Source organism: Anabrus simplex, chromosome 8 (genome assembly GCF_040414725.1).
Source record: "Anabrus simplex isolate iqAnaSimp1 chromosome 8, ASM4041472v1, whole genome shotgun sequence".
NCBI lineage: Eukaryota > Metazoa > Arthropoda > Insecta > Orthoptera > Tettigoniidae > Anabrus > Anabrus simplex.
Genome location: NC_090272.1, coordinates 245,764,838 through 245,790,738, shown reverse-complemented (window position 1 = coordinate 245,790,738; position 25,901 = coordinate 245,764,838). Strand labels below are relative to the sequence as shown.

General features: G+C 43.6%; 2 protein-coding genes across 2 annotated transcripts in view; one reads left to right on the top strand and one right to left on the bottom strand.

Moving 5' to 3' along the window:
- Positions 1-14,593, bottom strand: part of LOC136879089 (protein YIPF7-like) — a 60,660-nt gene extending 46,067 nt beyond the window's left edge. The window contains exon 1 of the mRNA XM_068228969.1: positions 14,553-14,593. The gene's annotated coding sequence lies outside the window, so the exon portion shown is untranslated. The remainder of the gene's footprint in view (positions 1-14,552) is intronic.
- The window catches only part of LOC136878768 (UPAR/Ly6 domain-containing protein crok-like), a 314,234-nt gene that overhangs the window by 143,090 nt on the left and 145,243 nt on the right, over positions 1-25,901 (top strand). The gene's annotated exons all lie outside the window — the stretch shown is intronic.

The window sequence follows — 25,901 nt, the reverse complement described above, 5'->3', positions numbered from 1 at the left end:
ATCAAATCAGCAATATGTTGCTCAACCATTATGGTGAGCCAAGAAGGAACATGCTTCTTGCTGTGGTAGCGGTCTATCAAATCAGCAATATGTTGCTCAACCATTATGGTGAGCCAAAAAGGAACATGCTGTTGCTGTGGTAGCGATCGCTTAAATCAGTAATATGCTACTCAACCATTATGATGAGCCAAGAAGGAACATACTTCTTGCTGTGGTAGCGATCGCATAAATCAGCAATATGTTGCTCAACCATTATGGTGAGCCAAGAAGGAACATGCTGTTGCTGTGGTAGCGATCGCATAAATCAGCAATATGTTGCTCAACCATTATGGTGAGCCAAGAAGGAACATGCTTCTTGCTGTGGTAGCGATCGCATAAATCAGCAATATGTTGCTCAACCATTATGGTGAGCCAAGAAGGAACATGCTTCTTGCTGTGGTAGCGATCGCATAAATCAGCAATATGTTGCTCAACCATTATGGTGAGCCAAGAAGGAACATGCTTCTTGCTGTGGTAGCGATCGCATAAATCAGCAATATGTTGCTCAACCATTATGGTGAGCCAAGAAGGAACATGCTTCTTGCTGTGGTAGCGGTCTATCAAATCAGCAATATGTTGCTCAACCATTATGGTGAGCCAAGAAGGAACATGCTGTTGCTGTGGTAGCGATCTATCAAATCAGCAATATGTTGCTCAACCATTATGGTGAGCCAAGAAGGAACATGCTTCTTGCTGTGGTAGCGGTCTATCAAATCAGCAATATGTTGCTCAACCATTATGGTGAGCCAAGAAGGAACATGCTGTTGCTGTGGTAGCGGTCTATCAAATCAGCAATATGTTGCTCAACCATTATGGTGAGCCAAGAAGGAACATGCTTCTTGCTGTGGTAGCGGTCTATCAAATCAGCAATATGTTGCTCAACCATTATGGTGAGCCAAGAAGGAACATGCTTCTTGCTGTGGTAGCGGTCTATCAAATCAGCAATATGTTGCTCAACCATTATGGTGAGCCAAGAAGGAACATGCTGTTGCTGTGGTAGCGATCGCATAAATCAGCAATATGTTGCTCAACCATTATGATGAGCCAAGAAGGAACATGCTTCTTGCTGTTGTAGCGATCGCATAAATCAGCAATATGTTGCTCAACCATTATGGTGAGCCAAGAAGGAACATGATTGTTGATGTGGTAGCGATCGCTTAAATCAGCAATGTGCTGCTCAACCATTATGATGAAACAAGAAGAAACATGCTTCTTGCTGTGGTAGCGATCGCATAAATCAGTAATATGTTGCTCAACCATTATGGTGAGCCAAGAAGGAACATGATTGTTGGTGTGGTAGCGATCGCTTAAATCAGCAATATGCTGCTCAACCATTGTGATGAGACAAGAAGAAACATGCTTGTTGTAGCCGATAGTAATAACATATAACTTCTAGTGCGTTTTGTGATCTTCGTTACATTTCTTCAATGTTTAATAAACGTTTAATAATTAAATTCCCAAATGATCATTATACGTCTCTAGATAGTACAAAAACAACACGGTATTCCAGTCAGTTTCCATTACCAATAAATGTAAATATAAGATTTCGTGGTTCGAAGTGGTGGCTTCACTACAGACAACGGCTCGTCGTGTCCAGAAGCTCGAGTTGCTGACTGCAATGTCTAATGAAGCTTGATGACACAGTTCACTAGTTACGCGAGCGCTGGCCTGTGAGTGCAAACTCGTCGCTTCTCTCATAGTGTACTTAATTCATGGTGTGAAACACAGGGAAGTGAATTAACATCTAACTTGTATTATGTGGCCGTACTGGGTGATCCGTTGAATAATTTTTCAAATTCTCTCCAAGGAAGATATTTTGACTCAGCCACCGAGGGCATGAGTCCCTATGTGTGAAATTCTCGCAACCAAATCACATTACTATGTACAGTCAAATAGGATTACAAGATAAATCTTGTGTGTACGTCAAATGCCTTGGATAGGTCAATAGAGATCTGCTTGCGCCGACACCAGCTAGTTTCGAGACACTCCATGTTCGGGGTAGCTCAGCTGGGCATACCACATGGCCGGTCGCTATTCACACAGTGTATTACGGGAGGTATTCGGACTGCACGTAAAACAACACGTATCCACATTTCACGACTATTTATTTTCTTTTGCCGATATTGACCCTGGCTTCTTGTATGTCGGGATGGATCCTCCGCTAAATACAGCATTATGTGAGTTACGTAAGACTAAAGTTAATCCACTTGCAGGAGATCACTATTGACCTATCCAAGAGAATATCATTGATTATTACTGACAAAACTGAGTGCTATTGAACTAGATAAAAGAGTGACTGAATGAGTAGCTATATTTCTAGAAATTAGAGTTCAGAAAACTAGACTAGTTGAAGCGTTAACACATCCTGTAATCATTAAGAGGGAAATTCCTGGAAACAACATTACTGGAGCTGTATAATTTCTTACGTGCATCAATGATGTAGAGACTTGTGGACGAAGTTGCAGCCGATCTCCTGTCTATTCCAGTGCTTTAGCACGGATACATCAGTGTGACATGAACTAGTAGTTACGTATGATCCAGAGGAACGGACCAGTGTGACGTGTACCACCAGATACGTACGATCCAGAGAAACGAATCAGTGTGATGTACCAGTAGTTACGTACGATCCAGAGAAAAGAATCAGTGTGACATATACAAGCAGTTACGTATGATCCTAGAAACGGATCAGTGTGATGTACCAGTAGTTACGTGTGATCCAGAGGAACGGATCAGTCTGATGTACCAGTAGTTACGTATGATCCGAGAAACAGATAAGTCTGATGTACCAGTAGTCACGTATGATCCAGAGGAACGGATCAGAGTGACATGTACCAGTAGTTACGTATGATCCAGAGATTCGGATTGTGTAACATGTTATAGTATATATCCATGAACGAGAGAAACGGATCTGAGTGACATGTACCAGCAGTTATGTGTGATCCAGAGGAACGGATCAGTGTGACATGTACCAGTAGATACGTATGATCCAGAGGAACGGATCTCTGTGACATGTAACACTACATACGTATGTTCCAGAGGAACGGATCAGTGTGACATGTACCAGTAGTTACGTACGATCCAGAGGTATGGATCAGTGTGACATGCACCAGTAGATACGTATGATCCAGAAGAACGGATCAGTCTGATGTACCAGTAGTTACGTATGATCCAGAGGAACGGATCAGTGTGACATGTACCAGTAGTTACGTATGATCCAGAGGAACGGATCAGTGTGACATGTACCAGTAGTTACGTATGATCCAGAGGAACGGATCAGTGTGACATGTACCAGTAGTTACGTATGATCCAGAGGAACGGATCAGTGTGACATGTACCAGTAGTTACGTATGATCCAGAGGAACGGATCAGTGTGACATGTACCAGTAGTTACGTATGATCCAGAGGAACGGATCAGTGTGACATGTACCAGTAGTCACGTATGATCCAGAGGAACGGATCAGTGTGACATGTACCAGTAGTTACGTATCATCCAGAGGAACGGATCAGTGTGACATGTACCAGTAGTTACGTATGATCCAGAGGAACGGATCAGTGTGACATGTACCAGTAGTTACGTATGATCCAGAGGAACGGATCAGTGTGACATGCACCAGTAGTTACGTATGAAACAGAATAATGGATCAGTGTGACATGTACCAGTAGTTACGTATGATCCAGAGGAACGGATCAGTGTGACATGTACCAGTAGTTACGTACGATCCAGAGGAACGGATCAGTGTGACATGCACCAGTAGTTACGTATGAAACAGAATAATGGATCAGTGTGACATGTACCAGTAGTTACGTATGAAACAGAGGAACGGATCAGTGTGACATGTACCAGTAGTTACGTATGATCCAGAGGAACGGATCAGTGTGACATGTACCAGTAGTTACGTACGATCCAGAGGAACGGATCAGTGTGACATGCACCAGTAGTTACGTATGAAACAGAATAATGGATCAGTGTGACATGTACCAGTAGTTACGTATGATCCAGAGGAACGGATCAGTGTGACATGTACCAGTAGTTACGTATGATCCAGAGGAACGGATCAGTGTGACATGTACCAGTAGTTACGTATGATCCAGAGGAACGGATCAGTGTGACATGTACCAGTAGTTACGTATGATCCAGAGGAACGGATCAGTGTGACATGTACCAGTAGTTACGTATGATCCAGAGGAACGGATCAGTGTGACATGCACCAGTAGTTACGTATGAAACAGAATAATGGATCAGTGTGACATGTACCAGTAGTTACGTATGAAACAGAGGAACGGATCAGTGTGACATGTACCAGTAGTTACGTATGATCCACAGGAACGGATCAGTGTGACATGTACCAGTAGTTACGTATGATCCAGAGGAACGGATCAGTGTGACATGTACCAGTAGTTACGTATGAAACAGAATAATGGATCAGTGTGACATGTACCAGTAGTTACGTATGAAACAGAGGAATGGGTCAGTGTGACATGTACCAGTAGTTACGTATTAAACAAAGGAATGGATCAGTGTGACATGTACCAGTAATTACGTATGAAACAGAGAAATGGGTCAGTGTGACATTCACCAGTAGTCACGTACGATCTAGAGCGATCGACCAGTGTGACATGTACCAGTAGTTACGTATGAAACAGAATAATGGATCAGTGTGACATGTACCAGTAGTTACGTATGAAACAGAATAATGGATCAGTGTGACATGTACCAGTAGTTACGTATGAAACAGAGGAATGGGTCAGTGTGACATGTGCCAGTAGTTACGTATGAAACAGAGGAATGGGTCAGTGTGACATGTACCAGTAGTTACGTATTAAACAAAGGAATGGATCAGTGTGACATGTACCAGTAGTTACGTATGATCCAGAATAATGGATCAGTGTGACATGTACCAGTAGTTACGTATGAAACAGAGGAATGGGTCAGTGTGACATGTACCAGTAGTTACGTATTAAACAAAGGAATGGATCAGTGTGACATGTACCAGTAATTACGTATGAAACAGAGAAATGGGTCAGTGTGACATGTACCAGTAGTTACGTATGAAACAGAGGAATGGGTCAGTGTGACATGTACCAGTAGTTACGTATTAAACAAAGGAATGGATCAGTGTGACATGTACCAGTAATTACGTATGAAACAGAGGAATTGGTCAGTGTGACATGTACCAGTAGTTACGTATGAAACAGAGGAATGGATCAGTGTGACATGTACCAGTAGTTACGTATTAAACAAAGGAATGGATCAGTGTGACATGTACCAGTAATTACGTATGAAACAGAGGAATGGATCAGTGTGACATGTACCAGTAGTTACGTATGAAACAGAGGAATGGGTCAGTGTGACATGTACCAGTAGTTACGTATGATCCAGAATAATGGGTCAGTGTGACATGTACCAGTAGTTACGTATGATCCAGAATAATGGATCAGTGTGACATGTACCAGTAGTTACGTACGATCCAGTATAATGGATCAGTGTGACATGTACCAGTAGTTACGTATGAAGCAGAATAATGGATCAGTGTGACATGCACCAGTAGTTCGAACGATCCAGAGGGATCGACCAGTGTGACATGTACCAGTAGTTACGTATGATCCAGAGGAATGGATCAGTGTGACATGTACCAGTAGTTACGTACGATCCAGAGGGATCGACCAGTGTGACATGTACCAGTAGTTACGTATGATCCAGAGGAATGGATCAGTGTGACATGTACCAGTAGTTACGTATGATCCAGAGGAATCTTAAGTGGTATAAGTTGAGAGTTCGGCGGCCACCGACAGCACACGCTCTCCGGCTGCCACTGCCACCACACGCTCTCGGGAGAGGCCTCCACCAAAATGACTGCGCTTCGGCGGCCGCCACTCCCGCAGGCCCTCCGCAGAGGCCTCCAGCGCATTGACTGTGCTGTCTAATACTGCATGCTTAACCTCACATCCGCCATCTTTGTAGGGCTTAACCTACTTTTGAGGCGTAAGGCAGCAAGTCTAACATCATGGAGGGGCCTAACCTCAGTTTTACGGCCGGATGCCCTTCCTGGCGCCTAATAGAGTGAGCTTAACCTCACATTCGCCATCTTGGTGGGGCTTAACCTTACTTTTTATGCGCGAGACAGCAAGCCTAACCTCATGGAAGGGCTTAACCTCAGTTTTACAGCCGGATGCCCTTCCCGACGCTATCTTGAGTAGTAGGGCAATGGGTATTTTCGAGACGTTATTTTTAGTAGTAGGGCAATGGATATTAGCATAAGAGAGCGCACCTAACCTCATGGAGGAGCCTAACCTCAGTGTGACGCCGGATTCCTTTCCCGACGCTAATTGCACAAGATGGCGGCTATATACAGCTCCTTATGATACGGTTACGGGCGCTTGCGCAAGATTGTGGCCGCAAGATGGCTGCTATACATAGACTCTTATGAGACTCCCTAGAGATGGTTGGGCAAGATGGCGGCTATCTAAGTCTACAAGATGGCGGCTATACATAGGCTCTTATGAGAAGGCGTAGGGGTGCTTGCACAAGATGGTGCAGTCGCTTAAGTGCGGCCAGTATTAAGTATTCGGGAGATAGTAGGTTCGAACCCTGCTGTCGGTAGCCCTGAAGATGGTCTTCCGTGGTTTCCCATTTTTACACCAGGCAAATGCTGGGATGTACCTTAATTAATCCACGGCCGCTTCCTTCCAACTCCTAGCTCTTCCGTGTCCCATCGTCGCCATATGTCCTATCCGTGTCGGTGCGACGTAAAGATGGCGGCTATACATGAGCTCTTATGAGACGGCCTAGGGGGCGAATGCTCAAGATAGTGCCTATACACAGGCTCTTATGGGGAAAGCTAGCTTATACGCGGCTGTTGTTATGAAAAAACCTAGCTTAGAGGCTACAGCACAAGATGGCGGCTGCTGTTATGACTTCCTCCTCTGTCAAGGCACAAGTTTAAACATGTTAGAGTGAGCACGTGCTGCAGTGATGACGTCGCATGTTTAGACTTGATCACATACTTAGGAAGCTTGTGGCACACATAACTACATGGAGGAGCCTAACCTCAGCTTTACGGCCAGATGCCTTTCCTGACGTCAATTGCACAGGATGGCGACTATACACAGGCTCTTATGAGACTAACTCTTAGAACCTGGGCCAGAGGTTACTGTGCAAGATGGTAGCTGCTCTTATGAGAGGACTTAGGGGTGCTTGGGCAAGATGGCGGCTATACACACAGGCTTATATGGAGAAAGCTAGTCTAGAGGCTAAACAAATCTTGACTTAACTGCTAACGTGATTATAGTGTAAGCTTGTCCTATCAGGTACGGATTTGACTCTAGGCTTAACCTGACAGACCCTGGGTTCAACCCTAGGCTTAAGGGTGTTAGCATTACAGACCTAAGAACGCTAGCTTAACCTAAGTACTAACGTGATTATGGTTAAGAGTGCTAGGTTAACCCACGCATTTGATGCCAAAGGGCGTTACAGTGTCAAGTTTGAGGCTCAACCTAACTAGACATGATCCACGGACTTTGGTGCTGAGAGCTGACGGGGATATTGAGTCTGAACTACTGCGGGGCTAAATTTAGGACGTACACAGAGATTACATCGGGTCTCGTTAGGGGCACTTTTTTAGCAAGTTGTAACAGGAAAAGTGTGGAGACATGCGTTTTCTTGCACATATCATCAAGACTGCACAGGTCAGTTGGAAGTATTTGCTGACACAGGGAATTCAAAGTTCATTGTTCGTACAAGTTCGCGACACACAGGATCTTATCTTCATACTGAATACCTAATGTGGTGCCGGAATTTAGATCTTTACGTTCGATACCCCTGCAGGCCTGACATTGCACTGACCTAACCTAACCTCCCAGGACTTGAAATGGCATTAGGAAGATGGTGTAAGGCGTAAAGGGGTATCTGATAAGGAGGATGCATAGCTACGTTCCTCTTTTACATTCCGTCCTCTTTATTCCGTCATCATATGATTCCAATCAAGAAACCACGTGTCTTACAGTACTCTTCCTATGTAGCCGCGTTACCCCCTAGGGTTTGTTACCAGGCTAATCTTTTAAAAAAACTTCTGCATGGATTAATACTTACTTGTAGCACAGTAAAAAATTAATTTCCGCGTAGCTGTACACGAAGCAGACAGGAATTTTCACGTAGCAAGAGATACAACACCTTCTTTCTCAACATACTTACTTTAAAAAATGTAACAGGCTTTTCTTCTTCGAGTGATGTAGTATTTAAGCGAACGATTGAAACTTTACCTTGCAAAGAGGGAGGGAGTGGTAGGAGGAGAGGGTAATACGCACATGTAGACGTAATCTAAAATAAAAGAATATGCAAACCTACATTATTTATTACATCTTGTATGTACAAGTTTTATTATGAATCATTTGCTGTAGATGTTTCGTGTACTTCTCCCCTTCTTAAATGATAATGCAATTCTCTCAAGTTAATGATGCTAATTTTTGTATGTGCAAGTTTTATCTTCAATTATTTGCTGTACTACACTCTTAGTATACTTCTCGCTCTCACTATCTTTATACAATATGTACAGTATATTTACCAAATTGTGTTTAATAGTGAGGTAAGACAGCTTAAAATTAGCGTATATATTACAAAGTACATAGATCTAGCATAATACACACACACACACACAAAACTGCTTTAGGTGAAGTAGTACCTATCAATACCACTGTGCCCCCAGGCTAGAGTGTTAGTAGAATTTGGAATGACAAACCGTTTGCAGTCTTCATTCTTGAGTGCTACCTTATTAATTAAATGAGTGTACAAATGATGCTTCTTACTTCTAATAACAGCCATTTGCTTATGTAAAATAGGTGGATTATTATTCATACAATTTTCATGATTTTCAAAACTTAGCTCATTCTGAACTACATCATTTTTAATTCCTTTCACAGAGGCGGCTCGTGGATATCAGCAGTGGGGCGCGCGCCTTACTTTCATAATTCCACAAATATCTCAAGTTCTTCAAACCATGTTATCAAGATACACACTTCGAACACTATACGGTGCAATGCATATGCAATTGTTTTGATTATGATGTTGATTATTATTATTATTATTATTATTATTATTATTATTATTATTATTATTATTATTATTATTATTATCTGCCTGTTCTTGTCCACTATCGAATAATGTTTACGAATAGTTTCACTGTAGTGATCACTTAAACAAGACACGACATTGACTTTACCAAGCATTTCAAAGTCCATGGTACTATTGATATCACCCCTGTGGTGATCCATTTATCTCCTTTCCTAGAACGGGAGAATAGCAGGCAAGGAAAGCAGTAAAAGGTTTCTGAGATATCACTTCCAAATATCCGCGGGTTCTTGTTATATAGTGTTTTTTCTTGCTAGTTGTTTTACGTCGCACCGACACAGATATGTCTTACGGCAACGATGGGACAGGAAAGGGCAAGGAGTGGGAAGGAAGCGGCCGTGGCCTTAATTACGGTACAAGTTCTTCAAACCATGTTATCAAGGTACACACTTCGAACACTATACGGCGCAATGCATATGCAATTGTTTTGATTATGATGTTGATTATTATTATTATTATTATTATTATTATCTGCCTGTTAATTACCTGCCTGGTGTGAAAATGGGAAACCACGGAAGACCATTTTCAGGGCTGCCGACAGTGGGGTTCGAACCTACTATCTCCCGAATACTGGATACTGGCCGCACTTAAGCGACTGCAGCTATCGAGCTCGGTTTGTTATATAGTCACGAGAATTAATTTGTCTTTGGAAAGCCCTATTTTCATTGTCATTTTTCTTGGTCCCCGATTTTTGCAACAAGAAGTCTACCACACTCCTTCAGTTCGACTTCCTACTCGATAGAAAGACAAGAAAACGTTAGTTCTTTAATATGTTCGACGGTAATCATACTGTACGAAGTGCAAACATAACACTACGCCTACATATACACTGACTGACAGAGCAAATGCAACACCAAGAAGGAGTGGTTCGAAAGGGATGAAAGTTGGGAAAAAAACAGAGACGGCACGGACGAATAATTGATGTTTATTTCAAACCGATATGCAGGTTACACAATGCGCACGGCATCGACTCAGTAGGATGTAGGACCACCGCGAGCGGCGATGCACGCAGAAACACGTCGAGGTAGAGAGTCAATAAGAGTGCGGATGGTGTCCTGAGGGATGGTTCTCCATTCTCTGTCAACCATTTGCCACAGTTGGTCGTCCGTACGAGGCTGGGGCAGAGTTTGCAAACGGCGTCCAATGAGATCCCACACGTGTTCGATTGGTGAGAGATCCGGAGAGTACGCTGGCCACGGAAGCATCTGTACACCTCGTAGAGCCTGTTGGGAGATGCGAGCAGTGTGTGGGCGGGCATTATCCTGCTGAAACAGAGCATTGGGCAGCCCCTGAAGGTACGGGAGTGCCACCGGCCGCAGCACATGCTGCACGTAGCGGTGGGCATTTAACGTGCCTTGAATACGCACTAGAGGTGACGTGGAATCATACGCAATAGCGCCCCAAACCATGATGCCGCGTTGTCTAGCGGTAGGGCGCTCCACAGTTACTGCCGGATTTGACCTTTCTCCACGCCGAGCCACACTCGTCTGCGGTGACTATCACTGACAGAACAGAAGCGTGACTCATCGGAGAACACGACGTTCCGCCATTCCCTCATCCAAGTCGCTCTAGCCCGGCACCATGCCAGGCGTGCACGTCTATGCTGTGGAGTCAATGGTAGTCTTCTGAGCGGACGCCGGGAGTGCAGGCCTCCTTCAACCAATCGACGGGAAATTGTTCTGGTCGATATTGGAACAGCCAGGGTGTCTTGCACATGCTGAAGAATGGCGGTTGACGTGGCGTGCGGGGCTGCCACCGTTTGGCGGCGGATGCGCCGATCCTCGCGTGCTGACGTCACTCGGGCTGCGCCTGGACCCCTCGCACGTGCCACATGTCCCTGCGCCAACCATCTTCGCCACAGGCGCTGCACCGTGGACACATCCCTATGGGTATCGGCTGCGATTTGACGAAGCGACCAACCTGCCCTTCTCAGCCCGATCACCATACCCCTCGTAAAGTCGTCTGTCTGCTGGAAATGCCTCCGTTGACGGCGGCCTGGCATTCTTAGCTATACACGTGTCCTGTGGCACACGACAACACGTTCTACAATGACTGTCGGCTGAGAAATCACGGTACGAAGTGGGCCATTCGCCAACGCCGTGTCCCATTTATCGTTCGCTACGTGCGCAGCACAGCGGCGCATTTCACATCATGAGCATACCTCAGTGACGTCAGTCTACCCTGCAATTGGCATAAAGTTCTGACCACTCCTTCTTGGTGTTGCATTTTGCTCTGTCAGTCAGTGTATATCGCAACCTTCCTTTTCACAGTCACCTCACGAGATCATTCATCAACACAAAGCTAAACATCGCGCTCTCCAGTGAGTATGGCCAACATGAGTCAAGTGCGAGGAGACTAGTTACGCTCCTTACTCGTTTCGCTAGTTAATAGTCCTAAAAATTACAAGAGTATTTTAAACATATACCGACACATTTAACTCACGTAAGTGCCTGAGTAAAGTAGTTCCTATTTTTAGGAGAGAAATGACACAAACTGACCCCTGTTAAATAGAAATAAAATTACCAATGTTTCGGGTAGGTTGGCTACAACGATAGGCCGCGGCAGAAACGCGCCGGAATCTCCGCTAGAACAGCACATCTCCACTCTGGCTCTGATTGGCTCCCTCAAGGCCAGTCGAGCGAGACTCGAAGTGTTTGGTCCGCTATGAGGAGCGCCCTCCTGCGCAGGGCCAGCAGCGTATCGGGCCGCAGTGCAGTACAACTCGCGCCCTCGATTAGAATCTTATAGTAAAATATAAAATATTTCCCTTGTTAACATTTAAGATTAAAATTCCCGAATTTAATGGAACCCCGTGTGGGGCGCCAAACGAGCCGCCACTGCCTTTCAATCTCTTTATTTGTAGTTTATTAAGAGCATTATGCAATATGATTTCGATTTAGTGTCTACAAATGAATCGATAATATTTCCAGCACAATCGTCTTTCATTTTACCTAGAACTTTTTGTTTACTAATGGCAGATTATAATCATTATTTGTCACACAAATTGGCAATTAACATGCTTGCTGTTGATGTGATGTATGGAGACATCAGGGCAGAACGGTAAATCATTATGAGAATAGGATACTGTGCAGCCGTAAATAGTCACTGCGTTAGCCAGCGAAAGCTTGCTGACTCATTGCCCACCCATACTGATTGTTAGCACCAAGATAAACAATATACTGAGATTGCTGACTAGAGTCAAAACTCGGCATGTACTTATTATTTGCCTTAGAATACCGCCTACTACATTGACTTAGACCACCTCGAATAGACGATTTTATAAAGTGCACCAATATCGATGTCTGTTATCAGTTCCAAATTCACTTGCGTGTATATTAACACAGCATTCCAACTTAACCCAGGCGCTGTAAAATACTGACATGGATCAAGGCTGTATGTTTTCTTGCAAACATAGCGAAAATTTGCGAAAATATCAGCTAACAAAAGTACATCCCTCTTTAAATATTAGAATATTTACCTAGCGTTTGAATATGGAACTGCTCCCGGATACGTTGTGCATGTAAATAGCCATCATCACTAATATTAGCTGAATTCAGCGAGCTGTAAAATGATTATTTTGATCGTAAGGCGCGTTCTTCGAGGTGTTCTAAGCAGTCAATATATTCATAACAGAATACACCCTTACGTCGAATTAAATTAAACTGCTTTTCCTCAGGAAAAACACGTCGGATTTCTGTCAATTTTTCTGGTTGCAAATTACTCGAAAGTTTATCGAAGCCACTTGCCATAAAGCGAAACGAGTCAAAAAATCTCAATTTTATAGTATGCTTCTCATCTACTTTTACGCACTTTGTAAATGCAATGTACCGCTCTTTGTTCTGAGGGATTATATCTATTTTTTCATCTGAAGCTCCAAATTGTGAAATAATAAAATGTGAGTCGTAACCAGATAAGTTATGAAAAATTACAGGAATAAATTTTGGAACTCTGTACTTAAGATTACAGCTATTATGAGCTGGACATCTGTACAAGCCAGTTAAATGGTCATGACCGAAAACTTTAGGGTCATTTTCTGAAAATTCACCATCGCAATTACTACATTCTGTAGTACATTTATGTTCTTGCAACTGAATTTCAGCGCGTGGTTTCATAGGAATGTTAGTATTTAGTATATGGCTAAGATGCACTACATCACATTCAAGTCTTTCTAAAATACTTTAGCAGCATCAAGTCCTCGATACAGCTCTAACTTGTTAAGCATACTATCATAACTACACTCTTGATATAATACGCGAAGCTATACGGGACATGCATGTGTGTAGTATTAGTTGTCTGGATTAGGCGCGCATGTGCTAAATGGTTTGAGGATGGCTTCCAAGTCTGCGTAGATGGCAAAAGGCACCCACAGCTGTTTGTTATAATTCGTAAATTTCAAAACATTATTGCCTGTAGTAGGTATCTCTGTACATACATGATTGCAGTCATTTTTAGAATGCTTCGTTAACTGAACTTCAGTTCTAAAATACTGCAAGAAGCCATCGCATAGCCACTTTTTACCATTACGTTTTTGTACCCCCCCCCCCCCTTTTACAGAAGAGAGTACATAATGTAAGGTACATATAAAACAAGTAAAGATTTAATAAACCAAAATAACACACCTGAAAGAACAACGTCCGCCGATGATATACCAGGAAAACATATTAATTTTTGACAACACGTGGCTTCGCAGGATAACCAACATGAAAACTAGAGAAAGGATATATGGGAAGCAGGCCGGTAAACCCTACAGAGGACGAGATCTTACGTGACGCTGTAGGGAAAGAAACGTGAGAACATTAACCCTTTTGTCTGACTTTACTCAACATATGGAATTTAAACAAGGAATAAAGAACACCGATTAAAAATATAACATTTTCAATTAAAAAGGTTAATCGAACCACGAGGTTCCTATCGGTGGTTCTTCAGCAAAGTGAATATTTACACAAAATTACAATTACATTTAAATAAGTGAGCATAATTTCGATGTTGAAATTTACAATGAAAATTTAACGGGGAATATGACATAATTACAAACATCTTACAAGGCAATCTAAAAATGTTACAAGGAAAGGAAACAACGGAAATTAAATTTAGCGCAGAGGCCTATAGAGAGGCAATCCTCTCCTAATATATATCAGTGAGGGACGCATACCTCAACAGGTGTACACTAAATTGACGCGGAATTACTAGAGGCAACTCGGAAGAAAAAATAAAAGTCTACATTTACACAAAAGGTTAATAAAAGGAATTGCCTCCAAACAAAGGATATGCCTAGCTGACGAACTAAGGAATTACAAAATCAAAAAGGTGAAAAGCAGGGTCTAGGGTAAACTCCGAACAAATGAATTTACATTTTAATCTAACACTTGAGAAAAGAAATCATGCTTACCCTGGGATAGCTGGAGCCGCTGAGCGGACCGCCTTACAAGGTGCGTCCGATCGTAAAGACGTACGAAAACCAAAGACGCTGAACAGAGCCTTGCTCCTGCTAAGGAGCCAAAAGACCGAAAATTGGGAAATACTCAAACAGCCAATCAGGGAAGCTATCTATGATTTGACCCGAAGTTTCACCAATACAAATTAATGTTATTTTCGCCAGTGGCATTACAGCACCATATATGGTAATGTGGGAAATTTATTCTAGAGGTTTCGATTGGAAAATTCAACGATTTAGTCATCGAAGCCTCCACGTGGCAACTACGGGATGATACAAAATATGTTACAACGAACATATTACTGGAGATCTCCAATATCAATGTCTTCCAACACTCATAAGCATTATTAAATATCAACAGTTCACAGTCTTTCCTGTAAGTCCTGAAAATTCTTTAAATACACAGTTCACAGTCTTTCCTGTAAGTCCTGAAAATTCTTTAAGTACACAAATTTTCACCAGAAATAAAACACATGAAATTGTACATACATTTACAGCAACAAAAACAAATCTTCAATTAAATTCTTCAAAAATGTCTTTCAATGACGATTTCATGACAAATTTTCAGTATTAACTGATTCCACCGATTCTATCAACTCACCACCGGCGACAATTTTGACAACTGACTTCTAACAAGTCTACTCAGATTTTAATCCAAAAAAGTAACTATTCTCACTGTTTTCTATATAGAGTAAGTTAACATGAGTGATTTTCTTATTACTTGTATAATACAGAGAACCTACTACAGACTTTTTCTCTACACCATACACATTAATGCTAATATTATTTAGTTGTTCAAAATGCTTAATGTCCTTTAACTGCATAGGAAATTCTATACAATCTAAATTTAGTTGTGTTGAATAGTGAGGACACAGCAGCCCATCGCTTTGGACGTTTACAACAGCTTCTTTTGGCTTAATCCTTGTCGGTAGCTCGATATACTTATTGATATTAACCTCTAGATACAAAATTTCAACTAAAGCCCAGCCTGATTCTTTTTCTTGAAATTCGTCACTCTTAGTTGAAATAACGTTTGAGATATCCCTAAAAAAATTACTGAAATTAGTTGACTAACTCACTACAATATTCTTGTATTGAATGACTTAATATCATTTATTTCACTTTCATCTGTGCTCTTAATATACAAAGCAAAAAGTTCAAAATTAACTTTAAATAAATTATGATCAGACGAAGTTTTGTTAAGAAGCTGTTGCCCATCCGGTTTAACGTAATTTAAAAAGTTTTCAGTGCTTTGAAACTTCTGACTAGTATGAATTCTGCAACTGAAAATCCTGCTTCGAAATGCAGTATTAATTTCTTCGACGTTTGTGTCACTAGCACTTCTACAAGCATTGTTTTCATGTACATTACTTCTTAAGTGACCCTGAAAATGTGCAGATGGTACATTAGTGTTACAGTGTTCGCAGTGTAGTTTGAAGTTCCTCAGTGACTTCATTTTTCCTTAGTTTTTTCTTACTACAGCTTTCTACATCTACATCAGTACTTACACGCTTTCTTCGCGTAGCCTGAGGGTTATAGTCGCAAGTAGATACCTGATGTACTTTTAGTAAGCGACCTTGGTACTGCTCTACATTAGCAAAATATTCTCCACAAACTTCACATAAAGAAGATGTTATGCTAGGATGTTTTATTTTAATATGAAGTGCAAGGCTATCCCGTCTTGTAAACGTAGCCTCACACTGCCCGCAGGGGAACATAGTGCCCTCTCGCTCTGCTAATAGTAGAATGAAGTGTTTAGGTGAACAGCGAATGCAACAAATTCTGAAAGAGAACAACCATTTATCAATAGAGATTAGATGAAAGAGGAAAGGGTTACGTATAGTTGCAATGTTCGGAAGAAACCAAGTTTTAATCTATAGAGGTCAGACATCGTCGCGAGTTTGAAGGTACAAGATTACTAATAAAGATTAAATGTAAGAGAAACTGATACACATATAGTTGTAAAGTTAGGAAGAAACCAAGTTTTAATTCATAGAAGACAGATATTATCGTCAGTTAGAAGAGACAAACAATTTACTAATAGAGATTACCTAACAAAGTAGATAACGGTTAATGAGGGTGTCACTGCCATTCCTGAGAGTAATAACCCCGACTTTAAATAGCAACCCAAAGTACAAACCTACGCATATTTTCTTTCCTCATTCACGCCGGACAATAGCATGTACAGACACCTGCATCTGAAACGCGAAATTCCTGTCTGCATCTCAGCATAATTTGCAAGCCTTTTAGTTGAAATTGCTTTGCTCTCTAACAACGTAAGTAATAAACACGTCTTTATTCAAGGTTTTGTAATTCCCAGCTGGGTTCGGGATGATTGAAATCATATGATGTTTGCATCAATAAAGAGGACGGTTTGCTGGCAAGATGTAGTGTTTACAGTGCGCTATGTCTTCTGGTATGGGCTAGAATAAAATTGTTACGTTCATTGACCTGTCTCAGTTTCTTCCTTGGCTTTGGCAATATGAAAGTGGCTGAGGTATGAGTGGTGCTAGTAATACCATTCCTTATGCAGCCCGTCCCTGCTATGAATGGTGTGAAAATGTCGCTCATAGGGTCGGTTGCTGCAGGCATTTCAGTGGGCTTGGCAGATTGATGTGCAATAGCAACTTCTGGCTCGGCGAGGAAAGCAACGGGAAACTACCTCACTCCGCATTTCCCTAGTACGCCTCTTCAGTGACACCTAGGCCATCTATGACAGCTAATGGTGAACCTGTTGAGGATCCAACCAGCCTTCGGGCTGAATACCCAACACACATACGAATGTAAAAGAGAAACGTAGCTATGCATCCTCCTTATCAGATACCCCTTTACGCCTTACACCATCTTCCTAATGCCATGTCAAGTCCTGGGAGGTTAGGTTAGGTCAGTGCAATGTCAGGCCTGCAGGGGTATCGAACATAAAGATCTAAATTCCGGCACCGCATTAGGTATTCAGTATGAAGATAAGATCCTGTGTGTCGCGAACTTGTACGAACAATGAACTTTGAATTCCCTGTGTCAGCAAATACTTCCAACTGACCTGTGCAGTCTTGATGATATGTGCAAGAAAACGCATGTCTCCACACTTTTCCTGTTACAACTTGCTAAAAAAGTGCCCCTAACGAGTTGGAAGGAAGCGGCCGTGGCCTTAATTAAGGTACAGCCCCAGCATTTGCCTGGTGTGAAAATGGAAAACCACGGAAAACCATTTTCAGGGCTGCCGATAGTGGGATTCGAACCTACTATCTCCCGGATGCAAGCTCACAGCCGCGCCTCTACGCGCACGGCCAACTCGCCCGGTCGTCCTAAATTTAGCCCCGCAGTAGTTCAGACTCAATATCCCCGTCAGCTCTCAGCACCAAAGTCCGTGGATCATGTCTAGTTAGGTTGAGCCTCAAACTTGACACTGTAACGCCCTTTGGCATCAAATGCGTGGGTTAACCTAGCACTCTTAACCATAATCACGTTAGTAGTTAGGTTACGCTAGCGTTCTTAGGTCTGTAATGCTAACACCCTTAAGCCTAGGGTCGAATCCAGGACCTGTGAGGTTACGTCTCGAGTCAAATCCGTACCTGATAGGACAAGCTTACACTATAATCACGTTACCATTTAAGTCAAGATTTGTTTAGCCTCTAGACTAGCTTTCTCCATATAAGCCTGTGTGTATAGCCGGCATCTTGCGCAAGCGCCCCTAAGTCCTCTCATAAGAGCAGCTACCATCTTGCACAGTAACCTCTGGCCCAGGTTCTAAGAGTTAGTCTCATAAGAGCCTGTGTATAGCCGCCATCCTGTGCAAGCACTCCTAGGCCGTCGCATAAGAGCCTATGTATAGCCGCCATCTTGTAGAATTAGATAGCCGCCATCTTACGCAAGCATCCCTAGGGAGTCTCATAAGAGTGTATGTATAGCAGCCATCTTGCGGCCACCATCTTGCGTCCACCATCTTGCGCAAAATATAGCCGCCATCTTGTGCAATTAGAGTCGGGAAGGTCATCCGGCCGTAAAACTGAGGTTAGGCTCCTCCATGAGGTTTGGTGTGCTCTCTTATACTAATCTCCATTGCCCTACTACTCAAATAACGTCTCGAGAATACCCATTGCCCTACTACTCAAGATAGCGTCGGGAAGAGTATCCGGTTGTAAAACTGAGGTTAGGCCCTTCCATGAGGTTAGGCTTGCTATCTCGTGCGTAAAAAGTAAGGTTAAGCCCCTCCAAGATGGCGGATGTGAGGTTAAGCTCTCTCTATTAGGCGCCAGGAAGGGCATCCGGCCGTAAAACTGAGGTTATTGCCCTCCATGAGATTAGGCTTGCACTCTTACGCGTCAAAAGTTAGGTTAAGCACCTCCAAGGTGGCGGATGTGAGGTTAAGCATGCAGTCTTAGCCAGCGCAGTCAATGCGGTGGAGGCCTCTCCCGAGAGCGTGTGGTGGCGGTGGCAGCCAGAGAGCGTGTGGTGTCGGTGGTCGCCGAACTCTCCACTTATACTACTAATCTACCAGTGTCTCATGTAGCAGTAGTTACGTATAATCCAGAGGTATGGACCAATGTGACATGTACCAGTAGTTACGTATGATCCAGAGGTATGGACCAGTGTGACATGTACCAGTAGTTACGTATGATCCAGAGGTATGGACCAGTGTGACATGTACCAGTAGTTACGTACGATCCAGAGGAATGGACCAGTGTGTCATGATGGTTTGAATATCGGCCTTGTCAAGTGTATTATACTATTCGCCTTTTAAACATGCTGCGGCTGGGAGACTCCTCCTACAGTGGTGATAGGTGTTGGGATCTCTGGTGGTTTGAATCTCGGCCTTATCAATTGTATAATACTTTCCGCCTTTTCCACATGCTGAGGCCGGGAGACTCCTCCTTCAGTGGTGATACGTGTGGGGATCTCTGATGGTTAGAATCTCGACCTTGTCAATTGTATTATACTATTCGCCTTTTCCACATGCTGAGGCTGGGAGACTCCTCCTACAGTGGTGATACGTGTGGGGATCTCTGATGGTTTGAAGCTCGGCCTTGTCAATTGTATTATACTATTCGCCTTTTCCACATGCTGAGGCTGGGAGACTCCTCCTACAGTGGTGATACGTGTGGGGGTCTCTAATGGTTTGAATCTCGGCCTTGTCAATTGTATAATACTTTCCGCCTTTTCCACATGCTGAGGCTAAACGACTCCTCCTACAGTGGTGATACGTGTGGGGATCTCTGATGGTTAGAATCTCGGCCTTGTCAGTTGTATTATACTATTCGCCTTTTCCTCATGCTGCGGCTGGGAGACTCCTCCTACAGTGGTGATACGTGTGGGGGTCTCTGATGGTTTGAAGCTCGGCCTTGTCAATTGTATAATACTTTCCGCCTTTTCCACATGCTGCGGCTGGGAGACTCCTCCTACAGTGGTGATACGTGTGGGGATCTCTGATGGTTAGAATCTCGGCCTTGTCAAGTGTATTATACTATTCGCCTTTTCCACATGCTGAGGCTAAACGACTCCTCCTACAGTGGTGATACGTGTGGGGATCTCTGATGGTTTGAAGCTCGGCCTTGTGAAGTGTATTATACTATTCGCCTTTTCCACATGCTGAGGCTGGGAGACTCCTCCTACAATGGTGATAGGTGTGGGGATCTCGATGGTTTGAAGCTCGGCCTTGTCAAGTGTATTATACTATACGCCTTTTCCACATTCTGAGGCTAAACGACTCCTCCTACAGTGGTGATAGGTGTTGGGATCTCTGGTGGTTTGAATCTCGGGCTTGCCAATTGCATTATAATATCCGTATTTTCCACATTCTGAGGCTAGGAGACTCCTCCTACAGTGGTGATAGGTGTTGGTATCTCTGGTGGGTTGAATCTCGGGCTTGCCAATTGCATTATACTATCCATATTTTCCACATTCTGAGGCTAGGAGACTCCTCCTACAGTGGTGATACGTGTGGGGATCTCTGATGGTTAGAATCTCGGCCTTGTCTATTGTATTATACTATTCGCCTTTTCCACATGCTGAGGCCGGGAGACTCCTTCAGTGGTGATAGGTGTTGGGATCTCTGGTGGTTTGAATCTCGGCCTTATCAATTGTATAATACTTTCCGCCTTTTCCACATGCTGAGGCTGGGAGACTCCTCCTACAGTGGTGATACGTGTGGGGATCTCTGATGGTTAGAATCTCGGCCTTGTCAAGTGTATTATACTATTCGCCTTTTCCACATGCTGAGGCCGGGAGACTCCTCCTACAGTGGTGATACGTGTGGGGATCTCTGATGGTTTGAATCTCGGCCTTGTCAAGCGTATTATACTATTCGCCTTTTCCACATGCTGAGGCCGGGAGACTCCTCCTACAGTGGTGATACGTGTGGGGATCTCTGATGGTTTGAATCTCGGCCTTGTCAAGTGTATTATACTATTCGCCTTTTCCACATGCTGAGGCCGGGAGACTCCTCCTACAGTGGTGATACGTGTGGGGATCCCTGATGGTTAGAATCTCAGCCTTGTCTATTGTATTATACTATTCGCCTTTTCCACATGCTGAGGCCGGTAGACTCCTCCTACAGTGGTGATACGTGTGGGGATCTCTGATGGTTAGAATCTCGGCCTTGTCAAGTGTATTACTATTCGCCTTTTCCACATGCTGAGGCCGGGAGACTCCTCCTACAGTGGTGATACGTGTGGAGATCTCTGATGGTTAGAATCTCGGCCTTGTCAAGTGTATTACTATTCGCCTTTTCCACATGCTGAGGCCGGGAGACTCCTCCTACAGTGGTGATACGTGTGGGGATCTCTGATGGTTAGAATCTCGGCCTTGTCTATTGTATTATACTATTCGCCTTTTCCACATGCTGAGGCCGGTAGACTCCTCCTACAGTGGTGATACGTGTGGGGATCTCTGATGGTTTGAATCTCGGCCTTGTCAAGTGTATTATACTATTCGCCTTTTCCACATTCTGCGGCTGGGAGACTCCTCCTTCAGTGGTGATACGTGTGGGAATCTCTGATGGTTTGAATCTCGGCCTTGTCAAGTGTATTATACTATTCGCCTTTTCCACATGCTGAGGCCGGGAGACTCCTCCTACAGTGGTGATACGTGTGGGGATCTCTGGTGGTTTGAATCTCGGCCTTGTCAAGTGTATTATACTATTCGCCTTTTCCACATGCTGAGGCCGGGAGACTCCTCCTACAGTGGTGATTCGCGTGGGGATCTCTGGTGGTTTGAATCTCGGCCTTGTCAAGTGTATTATACTATTCGCCTTTTCCACATGCTGCGGCTGGGAGACTTCTCTTACAGCAAAACTTTCCCGAACAATTTGAAACCTTATCGTTTAACAGGTAGCGGCTGAATTTTGGTTTCCGCTACGCACGGTCAGGAAAGAGCTAGGAATGTACGGCCCCAGCATTTACTTGTGTAAAATTAGAAATCCATCTTCACGGCTTCCGATGGTGGGATTCGAACCCATCAGCTCACCGTATGGCCAACTCGCTCGGCTTTTCTCAAACGAGCAAGTATACCAACTGTAAACGAATTTTATCCCCCTCCCCCTCCTGTCCCTGTACTGCACTGCTTTTAATAGGCCTACTTTGATTCTATACATTGTCATAATTTATCACCAACTTTCTAGCTGTGATTTCAAGTTCCATGAAGGAAAATTTAAATGATGTCCGTTATTGAAGGTGTTTACTCTGCAGTTACGAACTGTAATTTGTCCATCGCACATTTATAAAGCCACCTTTGATGGTCGATCCTTATTCTCGTCTTTAAATGACAGTGTTTCAACTTCTGAAACTGGCACCACATATACATTGGTACCTGCCATTTACATGAAAATGTACACCGAACCTCTCAGGTACACGATTTTTGTACTTTTGAAAGAAAAATACGTTTCTTTCAGAGAATTGATTGTGCCATATTCGCCATATTGGCTTGCACAGTTCCATCTATCAACGTGAGTGTGAACTACGCCTTCCCCAACGATAATGAGAAAACGAGAACACCTGGAATGCTGAAAATGGCACTCCCGTCATATTCCAACAGTTTAGTGATATGAATCACAAGCTCCCAATCAATCAATCAATCAATCAATCAATCAATCAATCAATCAATCAATCAATCAATCAATCAATCAATCAATCAATCAATCAATCAATCAATCAATCAATCAATCAATCAATCAATCAATCAATCAATCAATCGATCGATCAATCAACCAATCAATCATGATCGGCACTTAGGGCAGTCGCCCAGGTGGCAGATTACCTATCTGTTGTTTTCCTAGCCATTTCCTAAATGATTTCAAAGAAACTGGAAATTTATTGAACATCTCCCTTGGTAAGTTATTCCAATCCCTAACTCCCCTTCCTATAAATGAAATGTTTGCCCCAATTTGTCCTCTTCAATTCCAACTTTATCTTCATATTGTGATCTTTCCTACTTTAAACGACACCATTCAAACTTATTTGTCTACAAATGTCATTCTACGCCATCTCTCCGTTGACAGCTCGGAATATACCACTTAGTCGAGCAGCTCGTCTCCTTTCTTCCAAATCTTCCCAGCCCAAACTTAACAACATTTTTGTAACGCTACTCCTTTGTTGTAAATCATCCGGAACAAATCGAGCTGCTTTTCTTTGGATTTTTTCCACTTCTTGAATCAGGTAATCCTGGTGAGGGTCCCATACACTGGAACCATACTCTAGTTGGGGTCTTACCAGAGACATATATGCCCTCTCCTTTACATCCCCTAAACACCCTCATAACCATGTGCAGAGATCTGTACCCTTTATTTACAATCCCATTTATGTGATTACCCCAATGACGATCTTTCCTTATATTAACACCTAGATACTTACAATGACTCCCAAAATGAATTTTCACCCCATCAACGCAGTAATTAAAACTGAGAGGACATTTCCTATTTGTGAAACACACAACCTGACTTTTAACCACATTTATCATAATACCAATGCCTACTGTCCATTTCACAACACTATCGAGATCCTTTTGCAGTTGCTCACAATCTTGAAATTTATTTATTACTCTGTACAGAATAACATTATCCGCAAAAAGCCTTACCTCCGATTCCACTCTTTTACTCATATCATCTATATACACTGACTGACAGAGCAAATGCAACACCAAGAAGGAGTGGTCAGAACTTTATGCCAATTGCAGGGTAGACTGACGTCACTGAGGTATGCTCATGATGTGAAATGCGCCGCTGTGCTGCGCACGTAGCGAACGATAAATGGGACACGGCGTTGGCGAATGGCCCACTTCGTACCGTGATTTCTCAGCCGACAGTCATTGTAGAACGTGTTGTCGTGTGCCACAGGACACGTGTATAGCTAAGAATGCCAGGCCGCCGTCAACGGAGGCATTTCCAGTAGACAGACGACTTTACGAGGGGTATGGTGATCGGGCTGAGAAGGGCAGGTTGGTCGCTTCGTCAAATCGCAGCCGATACCCATAGGGATGTGTCCACGGTGCAGCGCCTGTGGCGAAGATGGTTGGCGCAGGGACATGTGGCACGTGCGAGGGGTCCAGGCGCAGCCCGAGTGACGTCAGCACGCGAGGATCGGCGCATCCGCCGCCAAGCGGTGGCAGCCCCGCACGCCACGTCAACCGCCATTCTTCAGCATGTGCAAGACACCCTGGCTGTTCCAATATCGACCAGAACAATTTCCCGTCGATTGGTTGAAGGAGGCCTGCACTCCCGGCGTCCGCTCAGAGGACTACCATTGACTCCACAGCATAGACGTGCACGCCTGGCATGGTGCCGGGCTAGAGCGACTTGGATGAGGGAATGGCGGAACGTCGTGTTCTCCGATGAGTCACGCTTCTGTTCTGTCAGTGATAGTCACCGCAGACGAGTGTGGCGTCGGCGTGGAGAAAGGTCAAATCCAACAGTAACTGTGGAGCGCCCTACCGCTAGACAACGCGGCATCATGGTTTGGGGCGCTATTGCGTATGATTCCACGTCACCTCTAGTGCGTATTCAAGGCACGTTAAATGCCCACCGCTACGTGCAGCATGTGCTGCGGCCGGTGGCACTCCCGTACCTTCAGGGGCTGCCCAATGCTCTGTTTCAGCAGGATAATGCCCGCCCACACACTGCTCGCATCTCCCAACAGGCTCTACGAGGTGTACAGATGCTTCCGTGGCCAGCGTACTCTCCGGATCTCTCACCAATCGAACACGTGTGGGATCTCATTGGACGCCGTTTGCAAACTCTGCCCCAGCCTCGTACGGACGACCAACTGTGGCAAATGGTTGACAGAGAATGGAGAACCATCCCTCAGGACACCATCCGCACTCTTATTGACTCTCTACCTCGACGTGTTTCTGCGTTCATCGCCGCTCGCGGTGGTCCTACATCCTACTGAGTCGATGCTGTGCGCATTGTGTAACCTGCATATCGGTTTGAAATAAACATCAATTATTCGTCCGTGCCGTCTCTGTTTTTTTCCCAACTTTCATCCCTTTCGAACCACTCCTTCTTGGTGTTGCATTTGCTCTGTCAGTCAGTGTATATAAAATAAGAGTTTTGTCTGTACATTGCTCAGAATTTCAAAATAATGGTATTTCTGTATCGGTCATGTTCATAGTAACAAGAAAATGCACTTTTTACTCTTCCGTAATTTCTGTCTGTCTGTCTGTCTGTCTGTCTGTCTGTCTGTCTGTCTGTCTGTCTGTCTGTCTGTCTGTCTGTCTGTCTGTCTGTCTGTCTGTCTGTCTGTCTGTCTGTCTGTCTGTCTGTCTGTCTGTCTGTCTGTCTGTCTGTCTGTCTGTCTGTACGTATGTACACGCATCACGAGAAAACGGTTGAAGAGAATTTAATGAAAATCGGTGTGTGAAGTCGGGGGATGAGCCTCTACAATCTAGGCTATAAATCATTTTGCTCACGCTCAGTGAAATGGTAGTTTAGGGGAAGACCTAAAATTGAATTCTCAACTATTTATGTTATTAGTGGTCTAATGAAAATCGGTATGTGAAGTCGGGGGATGAGCCTATACAATCTAGGCTATAAATCATTTTACTCACGCTGAGTGAAATGGTAGTTTAGGGAAAGGCCCAAAATTTAATTCTCAAATATTGTTGTTGTTAGTAGTCCTTTCTTGATGAAAATTGGTATGCAAAGTCAGGAAATAAGTCGCTATAGTCTAGGCTGTAAATTATTTTATTCACGCTGAGTGAAATGGTAGTTTAAGGGAAGGCCTAAAATGTAATTCTCGAATATTTCTTATTAGAGGTGTAATCGATGAATGCTACATAACTAAGGTTATACAGTATTAAATTTCCTATTATTCATGT